Genomic DNA, 14,073 nt, shown 5'->3' on the forward strand with positions numbered 1-14,073 from the left:
TCTGCATAGGCCTGGGGTGGGGCCTGAGCTTCTGCATTTTTAACGAGTCTCTAGGGGATGCTGCTGCATCTGGGCTGCTAACTACACTTGGAGATAGGAGGTTCTGGAGAGCAGAGGAAAGAGCATGAACCATAACCTAGGGGTTGGTAGTCCTGACTTCTGAGCCAAGGTTTGCCTTTATGTGGCTGGCAACTTGTTTGGACTCCTACCTTAATTCTTTGGGCCCAAGGTTTGTCCTGCCTCAGAAGGATGTCAAGAAAATTGAGTGAGTAATGCAGAATTGTTTCTTAAAGTGTGTGCGGATGCTCCATGAATTTAGAGAGTATATGGATGCACATTACTAAATCTTAATAGTCGTGAACATGTTGTTATGAGTACTTAGAACAAATAATAATGGCTTTTGATGTATAGTAGTAATAAAGCTACCTTTTAAAAGGCATGTATTTAAGTTTCAAAAGTGGGGCTATTTAAAAATATATGAATAAATAATAGTAGAGGTAATTGACAGAGCAAAATTATGAAGGCAGGATAAGAATGACTCAAGTTAGGGAAATGCTGAGAAAGCAGATGCCCAAGGGCTATGAAAACTTAAAAAAAACAGGTAGCACTTAATTTTGATTGGCTGAATGAGATGATGTGTTTGATCATTTATGGGGTTGGCATTTGACAACATGCACTGGGTGGCTGGGATCACTGTTTATTAAAACATATTTGAGTATCTACTTTGCACTAGATACTCTTTTAGTCTCTTGGAAAAGGGATTGGGGGGGCAGGCAGGACAAAAATAAATCATTTATGCCCACAAGAAAATTGCAGTAAGATAAAAGTCATGAAATAAACTGTGTGCTTCTAATTTAATATTTTTTTATAGATTATGAGAAAAAAGTTTTGCTCGCTATTGGCTAGGAAAGCTTTCTTAGCACAACCATTCATTCTTGCACAAATCAAAATCAAGATGAGCCAGATTTAATTTAACATTTTTTATAGACTATGAGAAAAAAGTTTTGCTCACTATCAGCTAGGAAAGCTGTCTTAGCACAATCATTCATTCTCGCACAAATCAAAATCAAGATGAGCCAGAAGGCTCCATTCCGACAGCTTCTAATGGAGAAGCTACATTTACTGGACATGGGGAAAATTGCTGGGCTCTAAGGACTGTGCTCATTTCTTGAACTAGATAAATGGTCTTGGTGTAGCATAACACCAAAACTTCTTGTCTCAGCCCGTAAGGACAGAATTCAATGAGCCTGAAAAGGAAGTCAGTGACTCCGACTCAACACAAGAATGTTCTGTGATTCCTAAAGAAGGATGCAAGAGTGTGGCACAATTCAACCATAGTCTGTGGTCCTGTGCCTCTGCCTTAACATGAGCGGGATTTCCCAGCTGGTCATTTTCTTCTTATCTAAGACCTTGGGACAAATTACTTGACCTCCTCTGGGCTTCAGTACTCCTACTCATCAAATTACAGGACTGGGCAGTCGTTAGGCTCTCTTTAGGCATCATATTTTAGTTTCTGTGATTTTAAATTTGAGAAGGGGTGTCTAAGGGAGAATACATAGGGGAGGGGGAAAGGCTTATTAAAAGTGTAGTTAGACACTGAATTTTTAAGAATTGCATTTTGTAATAATACCTTTACCTAATCAGGACTGATAATCTTACCTGATGATAGCACCTGGAGGAATGGCTGCATTAAAAAATAAAAATGAAATAAAACAAGACCTTATTTGAACTTAGCAATAATGCTGATTGCTCTTTTTGATTTGAGGAGGTTATAGCTGTCGTAAATGCTTGAATTGGGTCTGCCCAGGCAAAATGGAGTCAAGAGTCCATGTCTGATGAATTGTAACAATGTAGACAATAAAAAGAGTTGCTTAAACTGCCCCTCTTTTACCAAAACACATTTACAAATGAAAGAACAACATTTCCATTTAAAAAAAAATTTTTTTGAGATGAAGTCTTGCTTCGTCACCCAGAGTGGAGTGCAGTGGTGCGATCTTGGCTCACTGCAAACTTTGCCTCCCAGGTTCAAGTGATTCTCCTGCCTCATCCTCCCGAGTAGCTGGGACTACAGGCGCCCACCACCATTCCTAGCTAATTTTTGTATTTTTAGTAGAGATAGGGTTTCACCATGTTGGCCAGGCTGGTCTCAAACTCCTGACCCCAAGTGATCCGCCGACCTCGGCCTCTGAAAGTGCTGGGATTACAGGCGTGAGCCAACACGCCTGGCCAAAAAATTTCCATTTTTAATTGCAGGGTCTGGGGAATTAAAATGCATCCATAATTTCTTGCATCTCTCCACTCGGGATTGCATGAATGCAGAGGGATGGGGAGGACTTCTTGAGGCAAGTATCCCCCTCTTGTCACCTGCCATCTGGAGAGAGAGGGCTGTGATTTATCTCACTTTAATCAGGAAGGACCCAATGGGAGGATGGAGAGGTCTGATGGCTTTGTTGCTCCATGTGGGAAAGAAACGGACAGAGTGAATTTGTGTATGATCCCTAAGGAGAAAGCGTCTTTGTGCTATATTTCTTTTTGACCTAGAGCCCCTGAAAGCAAGCTAGTTACAAGTTGAAATAGGCCGTTTCTAAAGTGTGATTTTGTTTGTGTATGGGCCTTGATTACAAAGGGAAAAAAAAAACCGCTTAATTTACATACACCAGATGTAGTGCAGGATCCCCCGGGCTATCTTTTCAGGTATCAGGAAACTTTGATGAAAGTCACTTGTCTCATCTAGGAGTCATTTCATATTGTTTAGCAGAGCCTGATATTAACATTTCCTTCCAACCGTTTACTGGAATCTGTGTGTTCCCTTCAAGTGATGCATACCAGGTGCACAGGCTTCCTGCCACTGTCATCCTAATCTTTCCGTGCAGACAGGAGCAGAGGGGAGAGCGCTGAGCCAGGCCCCAGCTTGCTTTTCTTTCCTGACTCAGCCCGGCTCCGCTGCACTTCTCAACTCTTGCTGTAGGTGGTGCTATTTGACCATTTTCTTCATGTGAACCTCCACTAGGTAATATAAATTCATTCGGAGGATGACCTGATATCAAAAAAATATTCCTTTTGATTAGTAGAATCAACTTATTTCTTCACACGATACTCTTCCCACTGAGACACATGGAGACAATTCTGACTCCAGGTTTGCAACATTGAGATTTCTCTCAGATGCAATTAAAAAAAAAAAGCATTTTGAATGGCACAGTGATGCCTGGTGCATGATCATGTTTGTCTGCTCAAACATAAAAGGGAAACTGGTGGGTTTGAGGATGCCCAGCAGCACGACAGCTGCCAATGTAAATGAGCGGTGTGGGGGGGGGGGGCGGGGGGGACTACTAACTTCAGAATATGAGCTGATCGTTTATATGTTTAAAAAAAAAAAAAAAAAGTCAAAAGGGAGCCCAGGATGGTGCAAGAAAAAGGAGAAGGGAGGATTTTCCTTGCAGCTAATCGGGAGAGTTCAAAAGGGCTGATTACATGTGTGAAAGCCTTAAGTTATTTTTTTAAAAAATGTGAAAGTTTGCATGTATGTATGTATGTATAGTTTCGTGTATTACCATTATTATTGCAATCAGCAAATGGATTTACTTCCTTTATCTCGTGGGCTCCTTCCTACTCACTTCTGGCAGCCCTTTTTCCTTTCTCCTTCATCCCAGAACACCAAAGAACAGATGCGCTTCCTAACCCTGGCTCCAGGGGACTTTATACAATGTAAACAGTGCATCTCTAAAGTGGTTCACTGCTTAGAGAACTTGTGTCCCATTTTAAAACTGTGACTCCTTTATATTTTGCAGTGCTTATTTTAATAAGAGACATTGGACTTGTGACTTATTTTTCATGGAGGAGTGAGCTTAATGGCTGAAAGTAATCGATAAACTTGTTTTTCCTCTGATGCCATCAGCCAAGGTCCTATGGCAATAATAAGAGGATGACACTGGTCTGGCAACACTTCCATAGCATATTTGGACCATTTTTTCCCCCAGAATGCACATGCAATAGCTTTGGTTTGGTAAGGGAGAGATGGTGTACTTGGTTTCCTTCTGTCACACTTTTGGTGAAATGAATTAGACTTTTAAATCAGGAAATTCAGCGAGATGAGTTAGATTTTCACACAAGAGCAGTGGAGGACTTCCAGCTGGTTGGGGGAATGATACAGAAATATCTTGCTAAATCAGGGTCTGGTGGAATGCTGCTCCCCTGGCAGGCTCCTCTTCACAGGGAGCAATCTGTAGGTTGCTTATAGAACAGAATGAGCAGGAGGCATAGCATGGTCTTGCTCGTGGGAAGACCCGGTGTTCAGATGTTTGTCATTAGGAACTGGGTGTGGGCTTTTCCAAGTTAAACTGAAGCAGCAGTTCTATTAGGAAGAGTCTCCCAGATCAGCATCTTCTGTTTCTGGATACTCTCCCTTTGAAAAGCCAGATTTCAGCAAAAAGCTTTGCTAATGGTGAAATTGCACAATTGAAACCCTATGGGAGCAATGGGAAAGATGGAGAAAGAGGTGGTTATATCATGTACTTCAACAGTTTATTTAGAGGCTGTTGACATTAGAATAACAAGCCAAGACAAACAAGAATACTCATTTTGGATGAAAATATTGTCTTTTCATGTTATTATAGATAGCTGAGTCCTAAGACTTATACAGAAACACACTTTCCTAATGAGTGGCTGATTTTTCTGGTTGTGCAAGTAATATCCAAATTATTATACAAATTTTTGGCTCAGGAGCAAACATTGTATTACATATTGAGCTAATCACTTGCCCTTTCTAAGGTAAGCCTTTACCTCTGCTTTCCCTTCATCTTGTCATTTCTGTTTGTTGGGTACAGGTTTCCTGTTGGTTCTTTCTATTGGCTCCGATGTAACATGAATGAAGTTCTTAACATCCTTTCAGACATAAACACAACTTAGCTCATTGTTTCTGAGTTCATATAGAGGTTTTCTTGCCCCTGAGACTTTCATGTCAGACAGCTGGATGTTGCTGTGTTCAAGGCTCTATATGTTGATTTTGTATCCTACAACTTTACTGATTTCACCTATCAGTTCAGTTCTAACAGTTTTCAAATTTTATTTATTTGTTTTTGTTTTTTAAATATTGTATGTTTCATTTTAGAGTCAGGAGGGTAGATGTACAGGTTTCTTACACAGGTATATTGCTGGTGCTGAGGTTTGGGCTTCTAATGATCCCACCGCCCAAGCAGTGAGCATAGTACTCCATAGGTAGTTTTTCAACCCTTGCTCCCACCATCCTTCCCTCCCACCTTTGGAATCCCCAATGTCTGTTGTTCCCTTCTTTGTGTTGAGTGCTAACCTTTTTTTAGTGAAGTTTGTAGGGTTTTCTATATGTAACAAGATCATGCTGTCAGCAGAGACAATTTCACTTCTTCCTTTCCTATTAGGATGCCTTTTATTTCTTTCTTTTGCCTAATTACCCTGAGAAGTGGTGTCCGTGGGCATCCTTGTCTTGTTCCTGATGGCAGAGGAAAAGTTTCAACTTTTCACCATTGATTATGGTGTTAGCTATGGGTTTGTCATATATGGCCTTTATTTTGTTGGGATACAGTCCCTCAATACGTGATCTGTTGGGTGTTTTTTTTTTTAACCATGAAAGGGTTTTGAATTTTGTCAAAAGCTTTTTCTATATCTATTGAGATGGCCATATAGTTTCTATCCTTTATTTTTCTAATATGGTATATTATATGTATTGATTTGCTTATGTTGAACCATGACATGATCATGGTGAATGATTCTTTCAATGTGCTGTTGAATTTGGTTTGCTAGGATTTTGTTGAGGATTTTTGCATCTATGTTGATCAAGGATACTGGCCTGTAATTTTCCTTTCTTGTAGTGTTCTTGTCTGGCTTTGGAATCAGGGTAATGCTGGCCTTGTAAGATGAGTTTGGAAGTATTCCCTCCACTTCAGCTTTTTGGAAGAGTTTGAGAAGGACTGGTATTAGTTCTTCTTAAAATATTTGGTAGAATTAATCTGGGAAGCCATCTGGTTTTGGATTTTTCATTGATAGGAGACATTTTCTTACTGATTCAGCCTCCTTACTTGCTATTAGTCTGTTCAGATTTTCAAATTTCTTCATGAGTCAATCTTGGTAGGTTTTATGTGTCTGGGAATTTATCTATTTCTTCTAGATGATCCAACTGGTTAGTGTGTAATTATACCTAGCAGTTTCTTAGGATCCTTTGTATTTCTGTGATATTGGCTATGATGTTTCATCTTTCATTTCTGATTTTTTGCTATATTGAAAACATGAGGCATAGCAGGTAGGGGGCACTGGTCAGTACTTGGGGTATAAACTGGCAGATGTTAAGGTGGGTGATTCTGGTTAACTCAGAAACCCCGAAGTCCCGAGTGGAAGAATTAACTGCCTGTACTCTCCTAGTAATGTATATCCTTGGTCAAAAAAAGACCCAGCTGAGAATGTTGGATGAAGGGACCAAATCAATATTCATCATTATATTGAAAACAAGTCAGATTGGCTGTGGTCTTTTGACAGCAGGTCAGTGTCTAAGTCTATTAGAACAAAGTTAGGGCAGGTTCAAGAGAGAATCCTGAGATCGGTATTCTTTGTTCCATCCAACCTTGCCTTTCAGTTTCTTCTCTCCATGCCTCCAGGATGTCCCTGCACAGCCCATAGGGCCCCCTCCTTCAGTACCTTGCCTTACGAAGGGGAGAAAATGAGTTTTCCAATGTTAGCATATATTTAGCCTTCCAAGATTTCTATTTCTATTTTAGGGGAGCTCTAGGAAAACAGCAGATGACTCTAAATCCCCAGGTAAAAATCTGAAATGGTGGAATTTCATATGACCAGGAGACATATTTTGGGGCAAGTGGGCTTTTCACAATCAGCTGGACATGAAGGCATCTGCTTCTTCTATGCCTAAAATATTCCTTCAATTTAGTAGTTTAATTCCTCTTCCTCTTTTTCAAATTTCAAGACAATACATGTAGTGACTGAACAATTTGAATCCAAGTTTCACTATTTAACTGCCAGTGTGACCTTGGGCGAGTCACTTAATCTTTTCAAGGCTCAATTTCATCATGTAAAGTAGAATTACAAACAATCCCTGACTTACAATATTTTGACTTATGATTTTTCAACTTTAAGATAGTTTGAAGGCAATACACATTCAGCAGAAGCTGTACTTTGAATACCCATACAACCATTCTGTTTTCCACTTTCAGTACAGTATTCATTACATTACATGAGATATTCAAAGCCCACTTTATTATAAAATGGGCTTTCTGTTAGATGATTTTGCCTAACTGTAGGTTAATGTGAGTGTTTAAGGTAGGCCAAGCTAAGCTATGATGTTTAGTAGATTAAGTGTATTAAATGCATTTTCAGCTTACAATATTTTCGTAAGTTTATTGGAATATAACCCCGTTATAAATTGAGGGGTATTTGTAATAATGATATCTCTTCAAGGAGACTTTATGAGCCTCTCATAGGAAAATGCATACACAGATGCATATAAATATGCAATCTTTCTTTTCCATACATATGATATTCTTTAAGGATATTCAAAAATCTGGAAACAGTTGCCTCCAGGGAGATAAATGGTGGTGGGTTGGGAAACTTTTAACTGTATACGCTTTTGTACCTTTTGCATTTTGAATCAGATGAATGTATAATCTACATAAAATATTAAGATTAAAACATCACCGAATAACTTATCAGGAGTTTGGTAAACATAAAGGAAGGCCACCTATGGTGGCTGTATTTTATTCAGTGTTGGTCACTGTTGGGCACTTCCTAGAGCTTATTTCATTTCATCCTCACAAGTGCTGTAGGAGGAAGGGGCCCCAGAGGGATTCATGGTTAGAATAGCAGAGTGGGAACATTTGGCAGCTATATTCTGTGTAGGTGATAGCTTTAAAAATATTTTTGTTATAAAATGTTTCAAACATACAAAAAATATAGAGAAGCAGTTTTCTATAGTTATTAAATGTTCTTAATGGGTAGTCATAGAAATTATCATCCAAAGTGGGATATTCTTGAGAGAAAAAGGAGGTTCTATTTATAACTATGGTGGGATAACAAACTTAAGATGAACAGCTCTAGACAAACTGGGTTGTATGGTCCCTGGAAAACAAGGATTACTGTAAATGTGAGTCCCACCTTGTGCTTCTTCCTGGCCCACGTTCTTTCTGTCCCACCAAGAAAATATGATCTTGGTACAGATGTTCATTGTGTCAAGGCAACCATGGCAACCATGATCTAGATACATTGTTCAAGTTTTATGCTGATCCTACCTATATATGTCTCAGGAACTTTCCAGAGATTCCTTTGAGTGCTTCTAAATTTTGCATAAACGGTATGTTGTCCCTTGTCTCTTTTTTAAACCAGTAAGCCATTTTCCCTTCTTTTCCTGGAAAATTAAAGGAACAAGGACCAGGAAATAACAATGTATTAGCTAAGGTTCTGTTGATTGAAAGCAACAGAACCTAATTCTGGCTAGCTTAAACCATGCTAGGATTTAATGAAGAATACTGCAGAATCTTAGATATCTTATGACTGGGAAAGAAGTGGTTCAGGCAGTTCCTGGGATGTCAGCAACAGGTAGCTGTCAATTAACTGCCCCCACACCACCCACTGCTGCCATCATCAATATAGCACACCACAATGGCTCCCAGCCTCTGTGTGTCTGGGTTCCGGTGTTCAAATTCTAGAGACAGCAAGAGAAATCCCATTGAGTCAGGGATCCTTTCCTGGGTCACCCTCCCTGCATATGGTCAGAAATGCAGGATTATGTAGTAAAGACACAGCTACTGAGGGCCCACTTCACTGTATTGGGACCATTTGCAGGGGAGGCAAAATTGTGAGCTACGCACTTAAAGAGGTGATAACCATAAGTTTGCAGGAAAAAAAATTGGAGAAGAGAAGGATAACACTATGCTACGATTTCTTCTGAAAATGGACAAAGGGAATAGCATTTCCATTTGGAAATTCTCTCCTGGCATTTCAATATTTATGGATTCTGAATTCTGAGAAAAATCAGTTGAGAAATTAGGAAAATGGGAAGGAACATTCTAATTTTCCTGTGAGAATTACAGCTTAATAGTCAGTATAGAGAACTTACTGGCTTGAAGAAATGCACTGCCTTCAAGTCAAGCAAGATGAGGAAGCGCTGACATGTGGAGATGAAAGTTAAGGTGAACAGGACAGGAGCAGTAAAGGAGCCTCAGTCAGAATTTCTTGTTATCTGTTGCTGTGTTATAAGTGTGTGTTCATGGCCTTGTCCACTGCTAACAGTGAACCATTTCTGCAAATAAACCTTAATGTGTTCATAGACATAGTATATGTTTTACAAATCCTATGAGAGGTGTTCTAAGAAATGCCAAGTTTTAGAAACAAAATATGCCCTTAAATCGGCAATTTTGACAGTTGCTTCTTTCTAGTGCTGTTCTTCTTGCCAGGAGATCAGAATGTTACGTTATTTAAATAGTATTGGAGGGGATGATTGATGCCTTGTTTAACAGTGTCATGTAAACAATGATTAAAGCATTAAGTATTTGTGGTGTTACCTTTCGATCTTTAAAGGACTTTTCTTTAGCATTTTTTTTGTGATAATATTCATTTCTTTTTAATGTTTTCTCTATTAATGCTATTGGATTTTATAATCTTGTTACAATATGTTGGCTCATAATAATTATAATAATAAATCATCATTTGTTATCATATCTTTTTAAAACAGAAGACTACTAAAACTTTTCATATAATCCTGTTACAGAAAAAACGACTATTTCTTGTTATTATAGTCACTTATTATTTTTCAAAAACTTGTTAAGTGAAGTGTTATGAAAATCACATGAATCTGGGAATTCCCAAGCATTCTCAGAAATTCTATTTCCTTGTTCCCAAATCCCAGTGATTAATATCTGCCAGGAGTCGGAAAACAGTGAAAGGAAGTAACATCCTATGTTGGATACCTGGTAGGGTTAGTGAAGAAACGTTATTGCTGAGCTCTGTGTTACGCTCATGAATGATGCCATTGAGGAAGTCACATTTGTTGAAAGGAATGCAGATACACAAAGAGTTTTGCTGCTGTCTGTTGGATAAGAACACCCCGGTCGATTTCAGCTCCTATTGTAAGTTAGAAAAATCAATCCAATGATAAATGAAAAGTGACCAGTGTGCTGGGAAATAACTTATTTTTTGGTTTCAGAGGAAATTTTAGAAACAGTGCAAGTGAAATGTAAAAACAAACTATGAATAGGTTCATGAATTTCCCTCTGAAGCTGATAGCCGTATTTTAGCAGATGGAACTCCTACCATTAGCCCAACTCTTGGGTTGAAACAGTATGTCCAGGAAACCCTATGTTAAAACGCAATGTGTTGGGGATATTGTTCCTCTATTTGCTTGAGTTAATTTCCAAATTAGTATACTCTCGCTTAGCTGTGCTCTGGGGGAATGAACAAAAGATTGGTAAACTCTGATGGAGAACACTGGTCAGGCAGGGCACATAGAATCCCTGGGGATGGTGGTTCCTGATAAATGAGAGAGGAGGACCTGAGCCAGGCTTGGGCTGGGTTGGAGGAACATGAAGATGGGATCTACTCACAACCCCCAAAACTGAGGGGTCCTGATAACACATTATTTCACCCTCAGCCATGCAAATTCATTATTTTTATGGATAAAATAGCTTTAAAAAACTAATTTACATTGGAATGTTAAACTATTTATATAGAGATTAGAAATATTTATATAGAGATTATTGGGAATCTCCTCCTAAAGCCCAAACATAAAAACTACCAAAAAAAAAAATTTCGTGTAGGCTAAGATTGCAAATGACTGATGGAATGTAATTTAAATTAAACATGGAAAATATATTTCCTCTTTAATAAAGATCTAAATTCTATTCTTTTTAGGAGGCTTCAGAAATGAAATTCAACTATTAAAAAAAGTATAGAGAAGCCTTTAGAAAATAAACTTTTCTTTTGCTGTATTATAAAATAAAGAACTTTGATGAGAATAGTTCTAAAGTTTTTAATAATCGATTACACTGATGTTTCTAGGTATTGTGGGAAACACCTAGAAATTAAATCTTCATCTTTGGCAGATCAGAGGCCTATTATTTTTAGGTAAAACAATTAAAATCTGCTTTTAATAAATCACAGATTTTGCAAGTTAGCCATTAATAGTAAGTGCTTTTCAAAGTTGGGCTCAATACATGAAAAAGCCAGAAAAACATACCTGCATTAGTTTTGCCCATCAACTTCTTATGCTGGCCTCAGGAGATTTATTAACAGCATTCAATATTTTAGGTAGGCTGGATGTGGTGGCTCAAGCCTGTAATCCCAGCACTTTGGGAGGCTGAGGTGGGAGGATGGCTTGAGGCCAAGAGTTCGAGACCAGCCTGGTCAACACAGCCCCTACGTCTCTCTGAAAAGAAAAAAAAAATTTAGGTATCCTGTGGCTACCTCCAAAAACAAACTCCAGAGGAATTGAATTTTTTTTTAATTTGTTTCATGTGTTGGGATAATGGATTCTTTTGCAGTTACTTACAAAGAATTTAGGGGTCAGTAAAAATATTTTTTCATCCTTAATAACACGAATTCTCTAATTTGTATGTGATATAATGCTAGCTGTTGTGCCAAAAGGGTTACATAGACATAATCCATGCCCATTTTCAAAGATAATACTAATATAGAGAATAAGAATCATTATTATTGTAGTAATTATTATTTTAGTAATAGTAATGATCATAACAATTACATCAAACACTTATTAAAGCCTTATTATGTGACAGGTACTGTGTAAGCAATTTCCACATATTAGCTCTTTAAATGTGATCACCAACCCCATGAGGTAGGTAGCATTACGTCCATTTTATAGATGCAGAAACTGAGCTTTGAAGAGGGAAAGCAACTTGCCCAAGGCCATGCAGGCAGTCACTGATAAGGGTGGGAAGCAAGAAGTTGAAGTCTGAGGTGTAAGTTCACAGACACAAGTACACAAACACATACAAGATACTCGTATGACATGTGGGGTTGCTTGAAATATGTAATTGACTTTCCCCAGCACCAGAAAGTGTTTGGACAGATTTCAAAGGGATCTAGCACTTCCTTAGAGGACTGCCCTGTGACATTTTTCCGTGTGCTTTTCTACCTCTTGTCCTATACTTTTGGCATTTCTTCTGCTCTTAGAGGCAATGAGTCAACAGCATATTTTTAGCACCTCCTGTGTGCATAGAAGTGGCCTCTGACTCAATGGGAGTGTATAACTACCATGGGCCAAATCAACATGCTTTCCTGTCAGCCAGGGGAGTATAGAAGAACACGCTCCCCTGATTCCAACAGAACTTGCTGCCACTCTGATGTCTTCATTGTAAGGCCTCTAAATGAATGTTCAAGAAATTCATGTTAAAGGCACGTGTCATATGTGTAACTTGTAAACATTTGTGTACTTGTCTCTGTGTCCTTACACCTGAGGCTTCAACTCTTGTTTTTACCTTTATCAATGACTACCTGTGTGCTGTGTGGCTTTGGACCAATTGCTCTCCCTCTCTAAAGCTCAGTTTCTGCATCTGTAAAATGGATATAATGCCATATATACATAGATATAGATATACATACACAAATATATGCACACATATATTTGTGTGTATATACATACATATAATATATATGTATGTACATACATATATAATATATATGTATGTACATACATATAATATATATGTACATACATATATAATATATATGTGTGTATATACATATATATAATATATGTATGTACATACATATATATGTGTGTATATACATATATAATATACAAACTGAAATATGTAGTTATATAAATATTTCAGTTTAAGTCTCAAAAATCACTGGAGGGTATTTTTATAATACCCTTCAGCAATTTTACCTGCTGCCTTTGCACATTCTGGTGAATTTCTAAATGGAAGTCTGATAGAGATTAATCTTTTAATGCATCATAAATAAAAAAGAAAATCACAGAATGATGTAGCTGGAGAGGACCCTGGGGATCTAAAGTGTTTCATGAAAGATTAATGTCCTTAATCTGTTTGTAAGTATTTTGGAAAAATCCTCCATGGTCAAATAAAACTTGGCAATGTTGGATTAAAGTTAAATAGGTTTTTTTTCTGCAGAACTTCACAGTCTTTAATATGCTAATGTGTTTTGTGAATCTACAAGAAATGAAGTATTTCAATACTTATTTTACCCAGATTCTCATTTTGGGACAGGCTGGTCAAGCTGAGTCAGCTAGTGTATTCTCTAGATGGAGATGATGGCTGATGCCTTTTTGAGAGCAAGAGAGTCCCCAGGGGAAGCAAGGATATATCAGTTGCTCCTATTTCATACCAAGGATCCTCAGTCTTTAGAGGCTCAGAGAAGGCTGAAAGGCTACTCTAGGCTATCAGGGCTACCATTCATTGTGACCCAGGCTACAGAGAAGCTTTGAGCTCAGTGCAAAGGAGTGACCAGCCCTTGAGAATCAGGAACATTTATTTATTCCTGACCTAGTCCACTGAGGACATACAAGGAGTGGGGAAGGGGAGTGTCACCAGCTGTGGTTACAAGCTAGTCTGATTCTCTTTCACTAAGAAAATTGGTCCCTGTGAGTTTAGGTTGGGAAGCACCAGGTTAAAAAACTTTTAGGCCAGGAGTGGTGGCCACTGTACTCCAGCCTGGGTGACAGAGTGAGAATCTGTCTTAAAAAAAAAAAAAGTTAATTGATGTCTTCTATTGAAGACCTCTCAGAACTTTTAATACGAAAGTGTGCATTGTGAAGAATGGCAGTAGAGTATACAGGAGTTTTAAAAGCTACTTGGTCATGAAACTCTTGCTTTGTGCAGGATTTGAGGGGCACTAACATTCTGAGGAAAATATTTTGGGAAACATTGATCTAATCCAAACTTCTCATTTTACCAGCAAACAACTGTGGGGCCCTCTAAGTTTCCTTTCTCCATCATTGTGACAAATTCATTGGAATTAATTCAATTAAACCTGGGGTCAGCTTTGAAGAGATTTATTTAGCAGGTAAATCTGTTTTGTACATTTTGAGGGAATTCTGAGTTTCCATAGTCAAAAACCATAGAT

The 14,073-nt window shown here is 38.2% G+C and overlaps 1 long non-coding RNA gene across 1 annotated transcript in view; it reads right to left on the reverse strand.

Annotated features, from left to right (window-relative positions):
- Positions 1 to 2,577: 2,577 nt before the first annotated feature.
- LOC129044182 (uncharacterized) overlaps positions 2,578 to 14,073 on the reverse strand; it is a 63,025-nt gene continuing 51,529 nt past the window's right edge. The window contains exons 3-6 of the long non-coding RNA XR_008504628.1: positions 11,207 to 11,395; positions 9,942 to 10,095; positions 8,265 to 8,380; positions 2,578 to 4,463 (exon numbers count right to left, since the gene is read on the reverse strand). This is a non-coding gene — a long non-coding RNA (uncharacterized LOC129044182). The remainder of the gene's footprint in view (positions 4,464 to 8,264; positions 8,381 to 9,941; positions 10,096 to 11,206; positions 11,396 to 14,073) is intronic.

The sequence above is a fragment of the Pongo pygmaeus genome, chromosome 13 (genome assembly GCF_028885625.2).
Source record: "Pongo pygmaeus isolate AG05252 chromosome 13, NHGRI_mPonPyg2-v2.0_pri, whole genome shotgun sequence".
Lineage (NCBI taxonomy): Eukaryota > Metazoa > Chordata > Mammalia > Primates > Hominidae > Pongo > Pongo pygmaeus.